Source organism: Somniosus microcephalus, chromosome 2 (assembly GCF_052327205.1).
Source record: "Somniosus microcephalus isolate GS21.2 chromosome 2, FLI_Smic_1.0, whole genome shotgun sequence".
Lineage (NCBI taxonomy): Eukaryota > Metazoa > Chordata > Chondrichthyes > Squaliformes > Somniosidae > Somniosus > Somniosus microcephalus.
In genome coordinates this window covers 360,022,935-360,047,377 of record NC_140988.1, presented here as the reverse complement: position 1 = coordinate 360,047,377, position 24,443 = coordinate 360,022,935, and the positions used below count along the sequence as shown (strand labels likewise).

At 46.7% G+C, this 24,443-nt stretch overlaps 2 non-coding genes across 2 annotated transcripts; both read right to left on the bottom strand.

Annotated features, from left to right (window-relative positions):
* Positions 1–1,790: 1,790 nt before the first annotated feature.
* LOC147123703 (Nuclear RNase P) lies at positions 1,791–2,087 on the bottom strand. The gene has a single exon (XR_015075197.1).
* A 3,960-nt stretch (positions 2,088–6,047) lies between these two features.
* On the bottom strand, positions 6,048–6,339 carry LOC147123702 (Nuclear RNase P). Its single transcript, XR_015075227.1, has one exon.
* Positions 6,340–24,443: the final 18,104 nt, after the last annotated feature.

Genomic DNA, 24,443 nt, shown 5'->3' with positions numbered 1-24,443 from the left:
CCAGCGTTTGGAAAAATGTGCACAAAATGTCATGGAAAGAATCACTTTGCCAAACAATGCTTTTCAAAAGTAAAAACAAAGAAAGGGCAACAACACCAAGGTCATACACTGTTAGAACCGAGGAAGGACAGATTCTCAGGAGGAACCGCCGTTCCCTCCTGAAAACACAAGAAACTATCCAAGAGCAGATTGATGACAATGCCGCAACTGAATGTTGTCATTCACCACCAGAACAATCTCATGAAAACACATCAGACTTACCTGTGTTGAGAAGATCCACACGTGAAGTAAAAAAGCCTGATAGACTTAATCTTTGAGTGCAAAGAAAAACTATATTGCAAATGTATTGACTGTTGTGAAAATGTTTATGTTTATAGAGCACTAGCAAAAGTGTTACTGATATCATCTTTATCGTGTTTCTTGAAAGTTGATTGATATTGATTGATATTGATTTTGTTTAACCTCAAAGAAATGGGGATGTAATGATCAATAACATGTCATTCTAGAGTAGTACACTAGATGGAGCCGTAGAGCTGTATATTTAGTTGTATGTGTTTAAGACTACACTACCCATGATGCACTAGGCTACCCACAAGGCAGTAGTCAAGATGGCTGCCTGCACACAGAAGTACACATGCTGAATCTCTACAGACGCTGTACCTAGAGAACGTGTACTGAATAAATGACTAGCTAGAAGCTAGCTGTTCATAATAAGAATGTCTAGTTATTAATGAACATAACACCTAGTGGGATGTCCTGAGGTTTTGAAAGGTGCTATATAAATACAAGTCTTCTATTTTTTAATTATTACAACATTAGTAGATTTGTGTTTTTAATTACGTCCCATGGAATGGTCCGAAACGCCTAAACAAATGGGCCCAACATATTTAGCAGAGCAACCAGAGCCTACGCAGATTGGGTGCAGTGTATGAAGCTAATATGTGGTGTCTCCTTGATAGCTTAGTAAATGCACTTAGTAAAAGCTCATGGTCTACAGGGCAGCAATGATACCTGCCCTGCTGTATGCCTCAGAGACATGGACCATGTACAGCAGGCACCTCAAAGCACTGGAGAGGTACCACCAATGCTGTCTCCGCAAGATCCTGCAAATCCATTGGCAGGATAGGCGCGCCAACGTCAGTGTTCTTGCTCAGGCCAACATCCCCAGCATCGAAGCTCTGACCACACTCAATCAGCTCCGATGGACGGGTCACATTGTCCGCATGTCCGATACGAGACTCCCAAAACAAGCGCTCTACTTGGAGCTCCAGCACGTGCAAGATGAGCCCCAGGTGGGCAGAGGAAACGCTTCAAGGACACCCTCAAAGCCTCCTTGAAAAAGTGTAACATCCCCACCGACACCTGAGAATCCCTGGCCCAAGACCGCACAAAGTGGAGGAGAAGCATCCGGGCAGGTGCCGAACACCTCGAGACTCTTCGTCGGGAGCAAGCGGAAGCCAAGCGCAAGGAGCGCACGTCAACCCAAGCACCCCACCCATTCAACCACCGTCTGCCCCACCTGTGACAGAGACTGTAGGTCCCGCATCGGATTCATCAGTCACCTGAGAACTCATTTTTAATGTGGAAGCAAGTCATCCTCGGTTCCGAGGGACTGCCTAAGAAGAAGAAGAGTAAATACACCCAGACCAGGCTACCTGATCTCAGCACGGTTGGTAGTACAGGTCATGACCACAGTATCCAGAGATGGGGATTATGGTTGGTTGCTCTTCAATGAGCCTTGAGTTCCTTGGAGGAGTTTGTGGAACAGGTGCCCTAAAAATAGAATTCATGTGGTGGGAGAGTAGTCTGAATTGGGTTGTGAGATTTCTTGTCTCATCTCACACATTGAGCTTACCAAGCCAGCCAGAAGCCATTCCCATTCCAGTCAATAACTGCATCCACAGTGCTGGCACTGCTTCTCCTACTCACTGTTACTGCCTGAATCACATCTCTGGTGACTTCCTCACCTGCATCAGGTAACACCCTGCAAGGGCAGTGATTGGCTCTTATCTCAGACCTTCCCCAAGGTAATAGACAATGAGTGATGCACACTCAGCATGTGACCTCCACAGTGAGCTTCCCACCACATTGTATGTGAGAGAAATGGAAAGATATATAAACCCTTAGTGAACACAAATACTTCAAACATAGGGTGAGGGTTACTAGTGGGAGGCCTCACTCTCCAGTTTCGTTTATTCCATTAATTATTACAACAGTATTCAACATTTATTTAAAATAAAATTCATATTTATATAGAAAATAGCTGAAACTAGTAAAGTAAGCATAAATTATGCTGATATCTTCCCTGAGTAGGAGAGCTCATTGGCTATTGGGCAGCATCCAAGACCCACTCCAGAGAATTGAGCACATTAATCTAGGCTGACACTCCAGTGCAGTACTGAGGGAGTGCTGCACTGTCGGAGGTGCCATTTTTGGGATGATGTATTAAACCGAGACCCCGTCTTCCCTCTTAAGTGGACGTAACAGTTCCCAGGACACTATTTCGTAGAAGAGCAGCGGCATTCTCTCTGGAGCCCTCGCCAATGTTTATCCTTCAACGTCCTGTAGGGGGTTTTGCTCTGCCCAATTACAGGGGTCTTTAGTGCCTGTTAATGTATTGGGCCTCTGTCTCCTTTATACCCTTGCAGCTTATGTTAGCCTGCAGGTCGGGTGTCACTAAACACCCTCTAAGGAGATAGAGAACAACAGCTTATAGAGCAAGACTAGAATACGGTGACGACCCGCACAGTTTATGCCTAATCTGCGGGGTACTCCTGAGCCCAAGGGCTCCTGTAGTCCTCTCTCTTTTTCCCTAGCCTGCTGTTCCCTTGTTTGGCGGGTTCGAAGCGCCCTAATGCCCCTATCTGGTTCTAACTCCAGAATTTGGATGGAGAACGATGCACTTTAAATAGACACTCGGAGACAAGTAGTCCTTGGAAAAAACAGGTAACAACCAATTTTATTTGGTTCTACCGCAAACGTAATAAACACACACACTCTATAACTATAAATAATATATGGGAGAGAATGGACATAACGAAAATGTTTTACACTGTTTTAACTTTACCAAGTCCAATCCCACCAACCCACTTTCCTACCTAGACTAGACTGACAGTTGCAGGCCCTTAGATTATACTCACAGCCTACTTTGAGTGCGGTTGTTGGGTTGTTGCTGTTGTTGGTTGGTTTGTGCTTGATGGAAAAGGCTCCCAAAATAGCGGGAGTGAATGCCGTCTTCCACAGCCACTTCGGTCGTTGGTGTCTTCTTGTTGATGTCCCTGGGACGGGAGTTGGTATACGGTGCGGTTTCTTGCGGTGATGTTGTGCCATCTGGTAGCGGAGTAAACTTTCAGTATGCCGATTGAGTCTGGGGCCTGATGGTGGATCTTCTCATCAGCGTGGTTGGAGTTCTTTAGATGGTAGTTCGCCCCAGCTCGTCTCTCCCTCAGCTTCTTAACTCGCTCTCCTGCTCTTTCTTCTGGTCTTTTTTAATAATCTCTTGGTTCTGTATTTTATACCCAATTCCATTTCGGCCTCTTCGCGCCCAATTAAATTGGTGTTTACAAGTTCGAGGGCAGGGGTATTGTTTTGAGTGCACAGCGGCTCCTCCAAGTCTGCTGTGCCATTGTGCCAGTCCTGGGACTTGATTATTTTGGGCCACCTCTTAACTGTAGTGATCCCAAAACTATTGTCCCTAGTCCGAGTTGATTAAGGTGATGATGGCCTGTACTCATAGCTCGATTAGGGGTGAGTCACATATTCAAGCCTGGGCCGGGTCGTCCCCATTGGCCGGGGATTTCCTTGCTTCAGGCCCGACTCAGTCCCCTGATTGGCCTTTGAGAATGCACTTTGTTTCGATTGGCCGACATCTATGGCTCGCTTCTGAGCCATAGTCCCCTGTATTCAGATATCCCAGCCTGCTTTTCGGGACCACTGCATTGGCCGAAGATGTTGGTTTTAAACTGTATAGGGCAATCCAATTTTGGTCACCTTGCCCTTAGAAGGCTCCAATAAAACGTGGTTGTGGATTTTCAAACCCTGCAGTCCCCTACATTACAACAGTGACAATACCACAAAAGTGTGACGTTGTTGTAAAAGTGCTTTACATAGAAACATACACATAGAAACTAGGAGCAGGAGTAGGCCATTCAGCCCCTCGAGCCTGCTCCGCCATTTAATGAGATCATGGCTGATCAGCCAAATTCAGTACCCTGTCCCTGCTTTCTCCCCATATCCCTTGATCCCTTTAGCCTCAAGAAATATATCTAACTCCTTCTTGAATATATTTAATAAGTTGGCCTCAACTGCCTTCAGTGGTCGAGAATTCCACAGGTTCACCACTCTCTGGGTGAAGAAATTCCTCCTCATCTCAGTCCTAAATGGCTTACCCCTTATCCTTAGTCTGTGACCCCTGGTTCTGGACTCCCCTGCCACTGGGAACATCCTTCCTGCATCTAGTCTGTCTAGTCCTGTTAGAATTTTATAAGTTTCAGCGAGAGCCCCTCTCATTCTTCTAAACTCTAGTGAATATAAGCCTAATCGACCCAATCTCTCTTCATACGTCATTCCTACCATCCCAGTGGGATGTCCTGAGGTTTTGAAAGGTGCTATATAAATACAAGTCTTCTATTTTTTAATTATTACAACATTAGTAGATTTGTGTTTTTAATTACGTCCCATGGAATGGTCCGAAATGCCTAAACAAATGAGCCCAACGTATTTAGCAGAGCAACCAGAGCCTACGCAGATTGGGTGCAGTCCGTCCTACTGCTAAATTGGTATGTGCGCTGTTTTATGCCCAAAAAACGGGCACGAAATATATCAAGTGGCAGATGGAATTTAATACAGAGAAGTGTGAGGTGATGCATTTTGGCAGAAGGAACAGGGAGAGGCAATATACACCTAATAGCACAGTTTTAAAGAGTGTACAAGGACACGGGGACCTGGAAGTTAATGTGCATAGGTCCCTGAAGGTGGCAGGACATACTGAGAGAGTGGTTAACAAAGCATATGGGATCTTGGGCTTCATAAATAGAGGTATTGAGTACAAAAGTAGAGAAGTTATGCTGAACTTTTATAATGCGCTGGTTAGGCCACAACTGGAGTATTGCGTCTAGTTCTGGTCACCACACTTTAGGAAGGATGTGAAGGCCCTCGAGAGGGTGCAGAGGAGATTTACCAGAATGGTTCCGGGGATGGGGGATCTTAGCTACAAGGACAGGCTGGAGAAGCTGGATTTGTTTTCATTAGAGCAAAGGAGGTTGAGGGGTGATTTGATAGAGGTGTACAAGATTATGACGGGTTCGGATAGGCTAGACGGGGAAAGGCTGTTCCCACTAGTTGATGGTACAAGGACTAGGGGACACAGATTTAAGGTTTTGGGCAAGAGATACAGAGGTGATGTGAGATAAAACCATTTTACACAACGAGTGGCGATGGCCTGGAACTCGCTGCCGACGGAAGTGGTGGAAGCGGAGACACGCAATGTTCTCAAGGGGAGACTGGATAGGCACTTGAGGGAAATAAAGTTGCAAGGCTACGGGGATAGAGCAGGGGAATGGGACTGACTGGATTGCTCTACAGAGAGCCGGCATGGATTCGATGGGCCGAATGGCCTCCTTCTGTGCCGTTATGACTCTATCACTTTATAACCGTATGTCTCAACATAGTAAGATGGAAGAGACATTACTATCTTGAAGGAGTGAGAAAGACTTTGAAAACTCCATTGCCAGGCCTCCCTTGTCCTGTTTTTCACACTACAGACAATGTCGTGAAGCTAATATGTGGTATTCCCTTGATAGTTTAGTAAAAGTCCCCAGGTCGATCTCAGCCAGGTTGGCAATAGCATAGCATGAGGATAGCACGCCTTGGAGGGCAATACGGTTGGTTGCTCTTCAGTGAGCCTTGAGTTCCTTGGAGGAGTTTGTGCAACAGCTCCTGGGTGTCCTTAAAAATAGAATTCATGTCGACGGAAGTGGTGGAAGCGGAAACACACAATGTTCTCAAGGGGAGACTGGATAGGCACTTGAGGGAAATAAACTTGCAAGGCTACGGGGAGAGTAGTCTGAATTGGGTTGTAAGATTTCTTGTCTCATCTCACACATTGAGCTGACCAAGCCAGCCAGAAGCCCTTCCCATTCCAGTCAGTAACTGCATCCAACAGTGCTGGGACTGCTTCTCCTGCTCTCTGTACTCTCACATCCCTGTGTGACTTCCTCACCTGCATCAGGTAACACCCTGCAAGGGCAATAACTGGCTCGTTATCTCAGGCCTTTCCCAAGGTAATAAGCAATGAGTGATCCACACTCAGCAAGTGACCTCCACAGTGAGCTTCCCACCACATTGTATGTGAGAGAAATGGGAAGATATATAAACCCTTAGTGAACACAAATACTTCAAACATAGGGTGAGGGAGGCCTCACGCTCCAGTTTAGATCATTCCATTAGTTATTACAACAGGATTCAACATTTATTTAAATCAAATTAATATTTACATGGAAAACAGCTGAAACTAGTAAATTATGCATAAATTATTCTAATACCGTCCCTGAGTATGAGAGCTCATTGGCTATTCGTAGCATCCAAGTCCCACTCCAGAGAATTGAGCACATTAATCTAGGCTGACACTCCAATGCAGTACTGAGGGAGTGCTGCACTCTCAGAGGTGCCATTTTTCAGATGCTGCATTAAACCGAGGCCCCGTCTTTCCTCTCAAGTGGATGTAAAAGATCCCAAGGCACTATTTTGAAGAAGAGCAGCGCAGTTCTAACCTATTGGAGTTCTTTGAGGATGTAACTAGTGGAGTAGACAAAGGGGAACCGGTAGATGTGGTGTATCTGGATTTTCAGAAGGCCTTCGATAAGGTCCCACACAAGAGGTTGGTGAACAAAATTAGGGCACATGGAATTGGGGTTAATATACTAGCATGGATTGCGAATTGGTTAACAGACAGAAAACAAAGAGTAGGGATAAACAGGTCTTTTTCAGGATGGCAGGCTGTGACTAGTCGGGTACCGCAAGGATCGGTGCTTGGGCCCCAGCTATTCACATTCTATATCAATGATTTGGATGAGGGGACTAAATGTAACTTTTCCAAATTTCCTGATGATACAAAGCTAGGTGGCAGTGGAAGTTGCGAAGAGGATGTGAAGAGGCTTCAAGGGGATCTCGACAGGCTCAGTGAGTGGGCGAGAACATGGCAGATGGAATATAATGTGGATAAATGTGAAGTTATCCACTTTGATAGAAAAAACAGAAAGGCAGAGTGTTTCCTAAATGCTGAAAGATTGGGGAATGCAGATGCTCAAAGGGACCTGGGTGTTCTTGTACATGAGTCACTGAAAGTGAATGTGCAGGTCCAGCAAGCCATTAGGAAGGCAAATGTTATGCTGGCCTTCATTACAAGAGAATTTGAGTACAGGAGTAAAGAAGTCTTACTCCAATTATATAGGGCCCTGGTGAGACCACACCTGGAGTACTGTGTACAACTTTGGTCTCCTTACCTAAGGAAGGATATACTTGCCATAGAGGGAGTGCAACGAAGGTTCACAAGATTGATTCCTGGGATGGCGGGACTGTCGTATGAGAAGAGATTGAGTAAACTAGGCCTGTATTCTCTTCAATTCAGAAGAATGAGAGGGGATCTCATTGAAGCATACAAAATTATTACAGGGCTTGATAGGATGGATGCTGGGAGAATGTTTCCCTTGGCTGGGGATTCTAGAATAAGGGGCCACAGCCTCAGGATAAAGGGTAGGCCATTCAGGACTGAGATGAGAAGACATTTCTTCACACAGAGGGTGGGAAATCTTTGGAATTCTCTACCCAAGAGGGCTGTGGAGGCTCAGTCATTGGGTATATTCAAAACAGAAGTTGATAGATTTCTGACTAGTAAGGGCATCAAGGGATATGTCGATAGGGCCGGTGAATGGAGTTGATACAGAAGATCACGGTGGCACGGTGGCATAGTGGTTAGCACTGTTGCCTCACAGCACCAGGGACCTGGGTTCAAATCTGGCCTCGGGTGACTGTCTGTGTGGAGTTTGCACATTCTCCCTGTGTCTGCGTGGGTTTCCTCCAGGTGCTCCGGTTTCCTCCCACAGTCCAAAGATGTGCGGGTTAGGTTGATTTGGCTATGATAAATTGACCCTTAGTGTTAGGGGATTAAATACGTGGGATAGGGTGGGGTATGTGTCGGTGCAGGCTCGATGGGCCGAAATGGCCTCTATCTGCACTGTGGGGATTCTGTGATCAGCCATGATCTCATTGAATGGCGGAGCGGGCTCAAAGGGCCGAATGGCCTACTCCTGCTTCTATTTCTTATGTTCTCCCTGGTGTCCACGCTAATATTTGTCCCTCAGCGTACCCTACATTACAACAGTGACAACACCGCAAAAGTGCTTCATTTTTGTAAAATTGCTTTGGGATGTCATGAGGTCTTGAAAGGTGCTGTATAAATACAAGTCTTCCATTTTTAATTATTACAACAGTAGTAGATTTGTGTTTTTAATTACTTCTCATGGAATGGTCCGAGATGCCTAAAAAATGGACTCCAAGTATTTAGCAGAGCGACGAAAGCCAACACAGATTGGGTGCAGTCCATCCCACTGCTATATTGGTAAAGAGGCAAATTGGTAATTGAAAAACGGGCATGAAATATATCACTTTATACCGCTATGTCTCAGCCTAGTGAGATGGACAAGACATTGCTATCTGGAAGGAGCAACAAAGACTTGTCCCATGAGAATCTTTGAAAACTCCATTGCAGGGGCTCCATTTGCTGTATTTCACAAATTATATATATATTTTTTTATTCGTTTATGGGATCAGGGCGTCACTGGCAATGCCAGCATTTATTGCACATCCCTAGTTGCCCTTGAGAAGGTGGTGGTGAGCCGCTTACTTGAACCGCTGCAGTCCGTGTGGTGAAGGTACTCCCACAGTGCTGTTAGGTAGGGAGTTCCAGGATTTAGACCCAGCAACGATGAAGGATCGGCGATATACTTCTAAGTCAGGATGGTGTGTGACTTGGAGGGGAACTTGGAGGTAGTGGTGTTCCCATGCGCCTGCTGCCCTTGTCCTTCTAGGTGGAAGAGGTTGCGGGTTTGGGAGGTGCTGCCGAAGAAGCCTTGGCGAGTTACTACAGTGCATCTTGTAGATGGTACACACTGCAGCCATGGTACGCCGGTGGTGGAGGGAGTGAATGTTTAAGGTGGTGGATGGGGTACCAATCAATTGGGCTGCTTTGTCCTGGATGGTGTCGAGCTTCTTGAGTGTTGTCGGAGCTGCACTCATCCAGGCAAGTGGAGAGTATTCCATCACACTCCTTACTTGTGCCTTGTAGATGGTGGAAAGGCTTTGGGGAGTCAGGAGGTGAGACACTCGCCGCAGAATACCTAGCCTCGGACCTGCTCTTGTTGCCACAGTATTTATGTGGCTGGTCCAGTTAAGTTTCTGGTTAATGGTGACCCCCAGGATGTTGATAGTGGTGGATTTGGCGATGGTAATTCCATTGATTGTCATGGGGAGGTGGTTAGACTCTCGCTTGTTGGAGATAGTCATTGCCTGGCACTTCTGTGGTGCAAATGTTACCTGCCACTTATCAGCCCAAGCCTGAACGTCGTCCAGGTCTTGTTGCTTGCGGGCATGGACTGCTTCATTATCTGTGGAGTTGTGAATGGTGCTGAACACTGCAATCATCAGCGAACATCCCCATTTCTGACCTTATGTTGGAGGGAAGGTCATTGATGAAGCAGCTGAAGATGGTTGGGCCCAGGACACTGCCCTGAGGAGCTCCTGCAGCGATGTCCTAGGGCTGTGATGATTGACCTTCAACCACCACAACCATCTTCCTTTGTGCTAGGTATGACTCCAGCCAGTGGAGCGTTTTCCCCCTGATTCCCATTGACTTTAGTTTTACTAGGGTTCCTTGATGCCACACTTGGTCAAATGCTGCCTTGATGTCAAGGGCAGTCACTCTCATCTTACCTCTGGAATTCAGCTCCTTTGTCCATGTTTGGACCAAGGCTGTAATGAGGTCGGGAGCCAAGTGATCTTGGCGGAACCCAAACTAGGCATCAGTGAGCAGGTTATTGGTGAGTAAGTGCTGCTTGATAGCACTGTCGATGACACCTTCCATCACTTTGCTGATGATTGAGAGTAGACTGATGGGGCGGTAATTGGCCGGGTTGGATTTGTCCTGCTTTTTGTGGACAGGACATACCTGGGCAGTTTTCCAAATTGTCGGATAGATGCCAGTGTTGTAGCTGTACTGAAACAGCTTGGCTAGAGGCGCGGCTAGTTCTGGAGCACAAGTCTTCAGCACGATAGCCGGGATGTTGTCGGGGCCCATAGCGTTTACTATATATAGTGCGCTCAGCCGTTTCTTGATATCACGTGGAGTGAATCGAATTGGCTGAAGACTGGCTTCTGTGATGCTGGGGAACTCGGGAGTAGGCCGATATGGATCTTCCACTCGGCACTTTTGGCTGAAGTTGGTTGCAAACGCTTCAGCCTTGTCTTTTGCACTCACGTACTGGGCTCCACCATCGTTGAGGATGGAGATATTCTTGGAGCCTCCTTCTCCCGTTAGTTGTTTAATGGTCCACCACCATTCACGACTGGATGTGGCAGGACTGCAGAGTTTTGATCTGATCCGTTGATTGTGGGATCGCTTAGCCCTGTCTATAGCATGCTGTTTCAGCTTTTTAGCATGCATATAGTCCTGTGTTGCAGCTTCCCCGGGTTGGCACCTCATTTTTAGGTACGCTTGGTGCTGCTCCTGGCATGCTCTTCTACACTCGTTGTTGAAGCAGGGTTGGTCCCCTGGCTTGGTGGTAATGGTAGAGTGAGGGATATGCCAGGCCATGAGGTTAAAGATTGTGGTGGAGTACAATTCTGCTGCTGTTGATGGCCCACAGCGCTTCATGGATGCCAAGTTTTGAGCTGCTAGATCTGTTCTGAATCTATCCTGCAGTGGGGAAAGAGTTAAACTGACATCGCTGGCAGTTTCACTGAATGGTTTAATAAAGACAATAATCTAATAGGCCTTTGCAGTAGTAAGCTTTTTCTAAATTGCTGAACTGGCAGTTGAGATAACCTAAGAATGACATGTTAATTTTGCAGTAGTGTTAGAATGATTAACGACTGCATTCTGTGTCACTTAGGGACAATTGCAAACAGATGGATGTTGGACCATAAGAGGCCTAGAGGATGTAAGTTCTGTTCTGGCAGGAAAGTAAAACAATGAGTTGGAAGTAAAGAGGCCTAGAGAGGCAGGGAAGCAGAACAATGAGTCAGAAGTACAATGTTGGTGAGACCCCATCTGGCATAAACAATGTCATAGTTGCAACAACAGCTTGAGGGATAATGGACATATACTTTTCCGATAATAAAGGCGGTACTTTAATGTAACACGGCATAGGCAACCAATCAGTGAAGATGCATGCGGGCCAAGGTCCAATCAGGTGGCAGGAATGAATTTTGCATGAGCTGGACATGTGTATTGTAATGTATAAAAATGTAGTGTTTGCTGTAACAATTTGGAGAAGTCTGGCTAAGACAGAGCAGATTCTCCCCACTGGTGTAATAAAGACAACTTGATTATTGATCCAAAAACCTTGTGTCGAGTGTTGGTTTAAAATACTCCACAACAATTGGCGTCACGAACAGGATTTTCACATGGACGGGAGGCACGGGTGAGTGAAGCTGAGCCAAAAATGTGAGTACTTTTAAATACCACATACAGTTAGGGCAAGGCAACACCGTCTCGTGTCCAGCGTCCCCTTCGGAATCAAAGAACTAAAAGGTTTGAATCGATAAGTCAAGCGGTCTTGGGGTTCAGATGAAACGCACGGAAGTATGGGTGTGGTATGAGTTGCAAGTAGTGCGTTAACTTGGGAGTAAAAGTCTAAAGCATACCTCTGACAACTCCAGTTGCAAGTAGTGCTAAGCACACCTCTGACAACAAATTACCTGAACAAAATTGTTGCAAGTACCGTCTCACTCTGCAAGAGTGAGCAAGAGAGGTACCTCTGACAACTGCGGTTGCAAGTACCATCTCACCCTGTGAGAGTAAAGCAAGAGAGGTACCTCTGACAACTGCGGTTACAAGTACCGTCTCACTCTATGAGAGTAAAGTAAGAGAGGTACCTCTGACAACTGTGATTGTAAGTATCGTCTCACTCTGTGAGAGTAAGCAAGAGAGGTACCTCTGACAACTGCGGTTGCAAGTACCATCTCACCCTGTGAGAGTAAAGCAAGAGAGGTACCTCTGACAACTGCGGTTACAAGTACTGTCTCACTCTGTGAGAGTGAAGTAAGAGAGGTACCTCTGACAACTGTGATTGTAAGTACCGTCTCACTCTGTGAGAGTAAGCAAGAGAGGTACCTCTGACAACTGCGGTTGCAAGTACCGTCTCAATCTGTGAGAGTAAAGTAAGAGAGGTACCTCTGACAACTGCTGTTGTGTATGTACCTTTAAGAGAATAACTGGTCTCAGACTGCAGTGTGGGCAGTGACCACCCCTGTATAAAAGGCGCTAGAGAGCCTCTGTTGTTTAGTTTCGTTTATGCCTTTCACCAGTAAAGATCTGTTTGTTTTCTCTCCTGCTAGTCCGTGTCTCAATCATTCACGGACTTAACACCGGCGATGAGTTAGAAACGAACTTACCTGCAACTCAGCAGCAGCTCCGACGACGTTGTTGAAGGTCGGAGCCAGAAAAAAAAAAGAAAAAAAAAGAGGCCATTGAAACTCGAGAAACGGGCGTCAACCGTCAATCATCGATTTCAAAACTTGCAGGAGAGACTGTCCCGAGCCAGGCTGGGTTCCTCGGTCCGTGGTTTCCCAGCTAATCGGGCTGGTGGCAGGTAGTGCTCTGATCCTTCCTGGGCTGCGGCGGGCTGAAGCTCGATCGGGTGGCTTTTCAACGGGGCCGGGCAGCGAGTCGGGAAGCAAGGAGAGAGAGAGAGGGTGGAGCACACAGGGCGCGGCCGGTGTTTCGAAGCTGGGCAGCGTTCGGACCTCAGAAGAGGGAGGGAAGTGTCCCAGAGGGTCCGCTCCACGACGGGAAGATAATAAAAGAAAAAGAATTAATATTTAACGTGCAGGAAACCGTGGAAAGCAGCGCTAACAACAGCGGGGAGGAAGACAAAGCGCGGGAGGTGCCACTTTGTTAAATCGGGGAAGAAGGCAAAGCGCGGGAGGTGCCATTTTAGATTTGCAAGATGCCGAAGACTGGCTGTATCACTGCTTTTGATAGCACATTAGAGGACTGGACCACGTATGTGGAAAGAGTCGAGGTATATTTCGAGTCAAACAAAATAGCGGAGGGGAAAAAGGCATCGATATTGCTAAACTTAATGGGCGCTAGAACGTACGGCCTATTGCGGGATCTGATTACTCCAGCCAAACCGAAGGCGAAGAGTTTTAACGAAATTGTTGCTGTCCTACAGGAACACTTAAACCCTGCACCGCTGTTGATAGCAGAAAGATTTAAATTCCACAGGAGAACTCAGCACAAAGATGAGAGCAATGCTGAGTATCTTACGGAACTACGCAAGCTATCAAAGCACTGCCAGTTCGGAGCAGGATTGGCAGATACCCTACGGGACAAATTTGTCTGTGGATTCCTGAGTGAAGGAACACAGAAGAAGTTACTCTCAGAAAAAGAGCTGACGCTAGATAAGGCTTTCAGCGTGGCAGTATCGTATGAAGCAGCAGCCAGGGGAGCTGCAGAAATTCAACAAAAACCACAGGAATACGGCACCCACGAAATGACACGGGGATTTGCAAAATGTTATCGCTGCGGGAGAACTAACCATGACCAGAAGGACTGCTGGTCCAAAGGCAAAATATGCAGACAATGCGGGAAGATTGGATACATTGCACGAGTTTGTAGGTCTGGGAAGAAGACCAGCGACAACAAAAAGGCTACTAAGGAACCGTACAAGAAAGTACAAAAGATGACGGACAGTAGTTCCGAAGACCAGATGAGCGATAATGAATCCGGAAACAGGAGACTAAGCTGTCTCAAACTTCACAATGTAATCGCAAAAGAGGATCACCGAACCATTTGGGTCACTCTCACGATAGCAGGGTCCCAAGTTAAAATGGAATTGGATACAGGATCAGCGCTAACTGTCATGAATCGACGAGACTACGAGCGGCTATTTTCACACATACCCTTGAGAGAGACATCCATCGTCTTGACAACGTATACGGGGCAAAAAGTATACCCCAGAGGAAAAATAAGGGTGCCTGTCGAATACAATGGCAAGAAAATCCGGAAATTGTATCTCTACATACTGCCAAATGGTGGACCACCGTTATTGGGACGGGAATGGATCAGGAAGATAAACTTAGATTGGCATTCCATTCATGCAATGACGGTGGACGGTAGAAAAGATGAAGACGTCACTCCTGGACGATTGTCAACAATCTTAGCTAACTCCAAAGAGGTATTTCAACAAGAACTGGGCACGCTTAGAGGCGTAACTGCCTCGATAAAACTAGAAGAGAATGCAGTTCCCAAGTTTTTCAAAGCGAGACCGGTACCATATGCAATTCGCCCAGCCGTCGAGGCAGAGCTGGAGAATCTGGAGAAGGCGGGCGTGTTGTCTAAGGTCGACTGGAGCGAGTGGGCGACACCCATCATTCCTGTCATGAAGAAAACGTTAACCAATAAGTCCGGAGAGCCAAGGAAGATTCGCATCTGTGGGGATTTCAAGGTGACGGTGAACCCTGTCCTTCGCACAGTACAATATCCTCTTCCAAGGATAGAAGACATCTTCGCCTCGCTGTCTGGAGGGAAGCGTTTTACAAAAATTGACCTAGCACAAGCATATTTGCAGATGGAGGTTGAAGAGTCCTCTAGGAAGTATCTCACGATAAACACTCACAAAGGTCTTTACCAGTATCATCGATTGGTATTCGGAGCAGCATCGGCTCCGGCGATATGGCAAAGAGCGATGGAACAAGTCCTGCAAGGGATTCCGGGGACTCAGTGTTACTTGGACGATATCCTTGTAACAGGTGAAGATGACAGTGAACACCTTAACAACCTAGAACAGGTGCTCACTAGACTACGGGAACATGGGCTGCGAGCCAACTGCCCCAAGTGCGAATTTTTTAAGAAACAGATATCATATTGTGGCCACGTGATTGATGAAGAGGGGTTACATAAGTCCCCTGACAAAATTGAAGCGGTTGTTAAGGCCCCAGCGCCTGAAAATGTGTCGCAACTGAGGTCATTCCTTGGGTTGGTGAATTACTATCATAAGTTTTTGCCGAATTTGTCGACAATTCTGCACCCACTGAACGCCCTGCTATGAACGGGGGTAGCATGGAAATGGAGTGATGATTGTAAGCGTGCTTTTCAGAAGAGTAAGGGCTTAATCACTTCAAAGGAAGTATTGGCTCACTATAACCCAGCACTGCCAATCAGGCTGGCGTGTGATGCGTCTCCCTACGGCATTGGGGCGGTACTGTCACATAAATTCCTTGATGGTTCGGAGAGGCCGATAGCTTTTGCGTCACGCTCGTTAACTTCTGCCGAGCGTAACTACGCCCAGATTGACAGAGAGGCCCTCAGCCTAGTGTGGGGGGTGAAGAAGTTCAATCACTATCTGCACGGTCAAAAATTTACTCTGCTAACCGATCATCAACCTCTTGTCTCCATTTTCAACCCTCAGAAGGGCGTACCGATAATGACAGCACAACGGCTGCAGAGATGGTCCCTTTTCCTAGGGGCACACCAATATGACATCGAGTACAAAGGAACTAAACAGCATGGAAATGCTGATGGATTGTCACGTCTACCGTTGCCGACGGTGGAAGAAGAAGACCTTGCAGTGGATCCAATGGAGTTATTCCACTCGACCATAGTCGAATGTCTCCCTGTGACGAATGCAAACATAGAAAAGGAAACACGGAATGACCCGACACTATCACGAGTCTATGATTTAACGGTGACAGGATGGCCAGCACATGGCGAACCACTGCTGCCAGCATTCTCGCTGAGAAGAGAACAGCTGTCAGTGTGCAGAGGAACCTTGATGTGTGGATCCAGAGTAGTAATTCCACCTAAGTTGACGGATAGAGTGCTCAATGAGCTTCATGAGGGTCATCTGGGTGGGGTAAAAATGAAGAGCTTAGCCAGAGCGTTTGTGTGGTGGCCGGGAATCGATAGAGAAATCGAAGAGATGACCAAGAGCTGTGCAGGATGCCAGAAGGTCCAAAACGCCCCACCACAAGCTCCTCTGCATCCATGGGAGTGGCCTTCATCTCCATGGCAAAGGGTGCACATTGATTTTGCTGGTCCCTTCATGGACTCGATGTTTTTAATTGCGGTGGATGCACATTCAAAGTGGCCAGAGGTAATAAAAATGTCCTCAACCACCACGGAAAAAACGATCACAGTTTTACGAACCATATTCGCCAGGAATGGGCTGCCTGAACAGATTTGCTCTGACAATGGACCACAGTTTGTGTCTGAAGAGTTCCGGAGGTTCTTAAAGAACAATGGTGTTAAGCATTACACATGTGCCCCATATCATCCAGCCACTAATGGATTGGCCGAGAGGTTTGTCCAAACATTCAAGAAGGCTATCAAGGCAATGTGTAATGAAGATATACCCCTACAACACAAGGTGGACAACTTCTTGTTTGCCTACCGGAATGCGACACATGCGGTTACCAACCAAACTCCAGCCATGATGTTGTTCAATCGAAGACTACGATGCCGCTTGGATTTGGTTAAGCCAAACGTCCGAAGAGATGTGGAGAACAGGCAGTTTCAGAATATGAATGAAAGGCCGACCAGGAGTTTTAAGATAGGTCAAACAGTTTTGGCCCGGGACTACCGCACTGAGAAATGGCAGCCAGGAACGATTTGTACACGACAAGGACCTCTCATGTATACCGTGGACATTGGGGAGAGCATTGTAAGACGCCATGCTGACCAGATTCTAGAGTCACTGGAAAACGTCAACTCCACACCACGATCTGATACACCTGGTAATGAAATCGACGTTCCAATTGCAGCTACCACAGAACCGGTAATATTGGAAGCAGATGAACCAAACAACAACATTGATTCCGACTCAACATTGCCAGACGAACCTGATACCCCAAAGAAGCGTTATCCAGACAGAATCAGGAAGCCTCCTCAAAGACTGAACTTATAATTGCTTAAACTTAACCAATGTATCTAGCAACAGTAATTGTGATTGTAATTCGTTATCATTAGTTGTTAAATGAATGTTATGTACTGTTTATCTAAAAGGGGAGGAATTGTTGTGTATGTACCTTTAAGAGAATAACTGGTCTCAGACTGCAGTACCGGCAGTGACCACCCCTGTATAAAAGGCGCTAGAGCGCCTCTGTTGTTTAGTTTCGTTTATGCCTTTCACCAGTAAAGATCTGTTTATTTTCTCTCCTGCTAGTCCGTGTCTCAATCATTCACGGACTTAACAACTGCGATTGCAAGTACCATCTCACCCTGTGAGAGAAAGCAAGAGAGGTACCTCTGACAACTGCGGTTGCAAGTACCGTCTCACTCTGCGAGAGTAAAGCAAGAGAGGTACCTCTGACAACTGCGGTTGCAAGTACCGTCTCACTCTGCGAGAGTAAAGCAAGAGAGGTACCTCTGACAACTGCGGTTGCAAGTACCGTCTCACTCTGCGAGAGTAAGCAAGAGAGGTACCTCTGACAACTGCGGTTGCAAGTACCGTCTCACTCTGTGAGAGTAAGCAAGAGAGGTACCTCTGACAACTGCGGTTGCAAGTATCGTCTCACTCTGTGAGAGTAAAGTAAGAGAGGTACCTCTGGCAACTGCGGTTGCAAGTACCGTCTCACTCTGTGAGAGTAAAGTAAGGGACGTACCGCTGACAACTGCGGTTGCAAGTATCGTCTCACTCTGTGAGAGTAAAGTAAGAGAGGTACCTCTGACAACTGCGGTTGCAAGTACCGTCTCACTCTGTGAGAGTAAAGTAAGGGACGTACCGCTGACAACTGCGGTTACAAGTACCGTCTCACTCTGTGAGAGTAAAGTAAGAGAGGTACCTCTGACAACTGCGGTTGCAAGTACCGTCTCATTCTGTGAGAGTAAAGTAAGGGACGTACCACTGACAACTGCAGTTACAAGTACCGTCTCACTCTGCGAGAGTAAAGTAAGGGACGTACCGCTGACAACTGCGGTTACAAGTATGGTCTCACTCTGCGAGAGTAAAGTAAGGGACGTACCGCTGACAACTGCGGTTACAAGTACGGTCTCACCCTGTGAGAGTAAAGCAAGAGAGGTACCGCTGACAACTGCGGTTACAAGTACCGTCTCACTCTGTGAGATTAAAGTAAGGGACGTACCGCTGACAACTGCGGTTACAAGTACCGTCTCACTCTGCGAGAGTAAAGTAAGGGACGTACTGCTGACAACTGCTGTTGTAAGTACCGTCTCACTCTGCGAGAGTAAGCAAGAGAGATACCGCTGACAACTGTGATTGTAAGTACCGTCTCACTTTGTGAGAGTAAAGTAAGAGAGGTACCTCTGACAACTGCGGTTACAAGTACCGTCTCACTCTGTGAGAGTAAAGTAAGGGACGTACCGCTGACAACTGCGGTTACAAGTACCGTTTCACTCTGCGAGAGTAAAGTAAGGGACGTACCGCTGACAACTGCTGTTGTAAGTACCGTCTCACTCTGCGAGAGTAAGCAAGAGAGGTACCTCTGACAACTGCGGGTGTAAGTACCGTCTCACTCTGTGAGAGTAAGCAAGAGAGATACCTCTGACAACTGCGGTTGCAAGTATCGTCTCACTCTGCGAGAGTAAAGTAAGAGAGGTACCTCTGACAACTGCGGTTGCAAGTACCGTCTCACTCTGCGAGAGTAAGTAAGGGACGTACCGCTGACAACTGCGGTTACAAGTACGGTCTCACTCTGTGAGAGTAAAGTAAGAGAGGTACCTCTGACAACTGCGGTTGTAAGTACCGTCTCACTCTGCGAGAGTAAAGTAAGGAACGTACCGCTGACAACTGCGGTTGCAAGTACCGTCTCACTTTGCGAGAGTAAAGTAAGGGAGGTACCGCTGACAACTGCGGTTGCAAGTACCGTCTCACTCTGCGAGAGTAAAGTAAGGGAGGTACCGCTGACAACAATTAACCACGGGAAGTGAAAAACTCGAGTGGGGACCGGTGGGGTCTCTGACACACCATTTCGCGGACAAAACTAAAAGGTTAATTGACAAAATGGTTTAAAATGATTTGCAACCGAACGACCCACCGGTAAAACAAAGAGAATGGTGGGCTAAAGAAACAAAATTAAAGGAAGAAAAGGCCATCATTTTAGTGGCTTGCACATATTATGAGTTGAGTAGTTGTACTCGAATTTGGACCAAAAACGGGTGCCAAAATTGTACCTGAGTACCAGTAATTTAAGAAAGGGAATAAGGAAAAAATTAAAGTTTTATCAACACAGATGCTATCAGCTTCTGTCCAAAACAAGTCAAATACAGGATTTGCTAAGTGAAAGGAATCTTAAAAGGAAGGCTGGAATCTCAGTTTGTGTGAAAGTGTGTGTTAAAAGTGTGGAAGTTTTCTGTCTTTGAAAGAAAATGTCTGTTGTGTTTGTTTTAGCTCCACCCATTCTTTTGTACAGAGAGCTAAAAGCTGTTTAACCCTTTGAAGACTTGTCTTGAATGATGGACAAGCGTGTGTTGTTGTAAGGGGTTTTCCTCGAGAGATTTCCCTGAGGTTTTCTCTCTCTGGAGGCCTCTCTCTCTTGCACAGTAAAACCTTGAGTGGTTCGACCCACTCGCCCCTTAGATTCTATACTCTGGACTTTGGGGCAGGAACTACAGTGTAGAGAAAACTCTTGTAGACCAAGTTTGATGAAACAAAATGAAATTTTATTGCATAAGGAAAAATATCAAATCAAATGCAAGCAGATAAGAGAGTACATGGGAGGGAAAAACACACAAACAAATCATAACGACACAGTACTGACTAAGGCAAATACAGGCATCTTATACTCTACAAAGATCATCATGAAATAAGGAAACACACGGAATATCGAGGGACAACAACTCATGTTAATTGTACCCTTAAATCCACCCCCTTATTAAACTTATCTAGATCTGATTGTGAAGGGCCAGAAACATGCTCACCAATCCCACTAGGAAGTGCAAGGTTTTGAAATCGAGTCTGTGTTTGGTCCTTTCAGACGTTTCGTCTCCATGTGGATCGTGGAGCCCCTGCGAGCTGCACCACACCTCTCTCCTGAGGTGGGGGTCGGGGGCGGCTGGACACCGGCGGGCCTGGATGTCGGCGGGGTCGAGGATCGTCGGCTCGCCCCTGGTCAGAGGAGCCTTGGGCTGGCTCCCTTCGCTTCTTCAGTTTGTTTTTATCTCTTCTCCTTCCAACCGGGGTGGCTGGAAGGTTTCTTCTCTTGGGGTTTTTATTTTTTTGTCTCTTCTCCCAAGTTGGGTCGATGACCTCTCGTTCTGGCAATGGCCCGGGGATGGTCGATGATCTCCCGATGTGTTTTCCCCAGGGTGGGATGCCGGCTTCGAGACGGCCTTCTTGATGTTGGCTTGGTTCTTCTTCCTTCTCCGAGTGCCTGCTTCTTCTTCTGAGTGTCCAGATTCAAAACGGCATTCAAGGTGCGTGTCTCTTCAAGCTTGCCCCAACTGCCGAAAAGTCTCTCTGATATACCTTTCTCCCAGAAACTTCCGTCTCCCGCCCAAAATTAGGTTAGTCTTTGTTTTACTTTTGGCGGGCTGGGAGCACAGCGGGGTAGTTATTATATTTTGAAATGTCTTAAACGGTCGGTAAAGGCCCATCTCTGGTCTGGAATTACCTTCATTGTTTTTAATGTCCTGCTGATCTCGTTATCTAGTCCTGGGTGCTGTTCTCATGAATATGAAATTGTCCCCTTTTGTCTGGGTCAACATTTAGATGGCCTCTGTCTCCAGGCCGATCTTAACTGGATCTGCATTTAATCCATATGCATACGTGTGGGTCTGGTTTCGTTCTCTCAGAAACGGCTTCCAGAACTTGCTGTAGGTTGAATCCACAAAGCTGTCTGAGGTTGCGCAGGAACCAATTTAAAGTGTTCCAATAAGCTGGTCGCATGGTATGGCAGCCATTTTGTATGCCCCTTTTTCTGGGCTTCTTTTAAAACAGTCTTTAAAATCATGGCCTCTTCTGCCATTTGACCCTTATTAATACAAAGTCCAATTTTGCAAATCCTACACTGTTTTAAGTTTGTTAATTGTTTTACAAAAGATAAGCTTCAGCCTTGAAGTCACAGTTGCCAATGTGCCTGGAAGAAAATGAAGCCATGGTTTCTTTCTTTTTCAAGTGATATTGGTTAGTTAAAAAAAAAATTGATCTGGATTGGATTGGAGTTATGAGGTTAATTAACCTATTAAAACCAGACTTTTATTGTGGCCACAGTGAAATTCTGGTTGGTGCAAATTTGTGTAGACCGCATTGAATAAGATATTAAATGGTCTGAAACCAGACTTTAAAATATTTACAGTCTTGGATATAGTGAACGGGTTCTGGTCCATACCATTGGCAGAGGAATCACAAGGGAAATTTGTCTTTACTGTCGGGGATAGACAGTATACATGGACCAGAGTCCCACAGGGGTTCCACAATAGTCCAAATATATTCCACCGTGTACTGCGTCAAACCTTAGATGAGTTAGACCTATCAAAATACCAGAGCGCCCTACTCCAATATGTCGATGACATAATGATTGCATCAGAGGATGCCAAAGGACACATGGGAGCATTACTAGCCACCCTCCAGGCACTTAAGAAGGCTGGCTTTAAATTGAACCCCAAAAAGGCACAGGTTGGACTGCCCAAAGTAAAGTATCTAGGGCACGAAATTAGCCAGGGGTATAAGGCACTCCCGCAGGAACGAAAGGCAGCCATAAAAGACATGCCAAGGCCAGTGACCGTCCGGGAGTGAGGAAAGTGTTGGGACTATTTAACTACTGCAGGAATTTTATATCAGACTTTGCAGGGAAAGCAGAGCCGATTCAATGGTTAGTTGAAGGGGATAAGATAGAATGGGAATCAGAGCAGGACGAGGCTTATGCAAAATTAAAAGCAGCCCTGACGTCCACACCCACACTAGGATTGCCAAATATCGTCAAACCATTCCATGTATACTATAGTATAGACGGGGACTTCTATAACGCTGTAGTCACCCAAGAGTATGGGGGAGATATGAGGCCAATTGCCTTTTACTTCACCCAACAAACCCCCGTGGCTAAAGGAATGGCAGAAGCATGGCGGCCCTCGACTGCGCCGCATGGGCAGTGTGGATATGCGAGCCCGTCACTATGTCAAGACAGCTGATATTACACACACAAAACACAGTGTGGACCTGCTAAACACAGGCAAAATGAAGGCTGTATCAGACAGAAGGAGGGCAGCTTGGGAAGCAGTATTGATACCCAAGGACAGATCAGTCCAGATTATAAGGGAACATAGAGTCAACCCCGCAGAGGGAATGCTATCAGAGGGTGAGGCACACGAGTGTCAGTTAGTAATTGAAGAAGAGGTCAGAGGAACCGTATTAGAATCACCCCTTCAAAATCCCCCAAACACCTTTTATGTAGACAGATCTCGCTGATATATAAATGGGGAGCCACACACGGTTGGGCATTAGTATCCGAGAACGGAGAAACAGTTGCAAAGGGAGGGCTTGAAGGAGGAACCTCAGCACAGGTAGCAGAACTAGTGGCTCTCACGGAAGCATTGAAATTGGCAAAAGGAAAATGAGTAAATATATACACAGACAGTAGGTATGCATTTGGGGTAGTACATGATTATATGATTGTGGTGTATGTAACCGTTCCACCTTTAAGAGAACTATTTTAAGAGTTGCACTACTTTATCTTGGCTGCTGTATACTGTAATACCGGTGGTGACCACACCGGTATATAAGTGCTGTGTAATGATTTATTGGGCAGTTCCGCCCTGACCTTCGACTAGTAAAGACCTGTTAAATTTTACTCTTGTGGTCTGTGTAGTAATTCTCAATATAACACACAGACTTAACAGTGGCGACGAGTACGATCTTACCCTGCGGCAGAGATACATCCAAGGCAGTTGACGGGCGTTGAGAGGAGGCATCCGCCCTCATCATCCTGCTGAGAAAAGACGCAGGTCTGAAGAGCAAAGGAAGAATCCTGACACGAAGTCTTCCATCAGCAACAGGCAGTGATCATCCCTTCTATCACGGTGGTGGGTAAGCCGATCTGTGAAGTAGGGGAGGGAAAAACGGAGGATATAAGGGCGGAGAACTCGACCACGGCCGGGGAAAAGAGCCGGACAGAAGTCGGGGCCAGAGGCGCTGAGACTGGGGCAGCGTAAGGCACGGGAGCCGCGGTGAATGCAAACGCAGCCGGTGTAAAAGACCGGGCTGCAAGCGGGCTGGGAGACGCAACAGCGTCGAGAGAGAGCTCAACCACGACAAACGCAGCCGGTGTAAAAGACCGGGCTGCAAGCGGGCTGGGAGACGCAACAGCGTCGAGAGAGAGCTTGACCGCGACCGGTGAGAAAGGCCGGGCAGCTACCGAGGCCGCGAGGCCGCGAGGCGCAGCGACCGGGACAGTGTAAGGTGTGGAAGAAAATATAAAAAAACCGCGGAGAACTCAGCCGCAGCCGGGGGAAAGGACCGGACTGCAAGAGGGGCTGGGAGGCACGATTTGAAAACCGCTGGGGAGGGCGAATGCAGCAATACGGCAATCGCCATTACAGCCAGCGGGGGAGAAAGGCAAATGCGGGAAGCCGCCATTTTCGTAGGCGGGGGAAGAAGACAAGCGCGGGAAACCGCCATTTTGAAAAAAAAAATAAAGGAAAAATTTCTTTTTGTTTCTCAAGAAGATTGCGAGGATGCCTAAGCGTGGTAACATCAACGATTTCGATCCCGATGTTGAAGATTGGGCCACGTATGTAGAACGTATAGAGATATATTGTAAGGCAAATAAAATATCAGATGAAGATAAAGCACTAACCTTACTAAACTCAATGGGTGCGAAGACATATGGGCTATTGAAGCATCTTCTATCACCAGCTAAACCGGCGGATCAGACTTTCGCTAAAATTGTTGCTGTCCTGAAAAATCATTTGAACCCCACACCGCTGATGTTCGCGGAACGATTTAAATTTTATGAGAGAACGCAACTGAAAGAGGAAAGCAACGCGGAGTATTTAATTGAACTGCGTAAGCTAGCGAAATACTGTCAGTTTGGGGAAAGTCTGACAGAGGCACTGAGAGACAAATTTGTGTGTGGATTGTCGAAAGAAGGAACACAAAAGCGGCTGCTTGAAGAGAATGATCTTACACTTGATAAGGCTGTCACTATTGCAGCATCACACGAAGCCGCAGCGAGAGGCACTGCGGAAATGCAGCTGAAGGCAGCGGTACTCA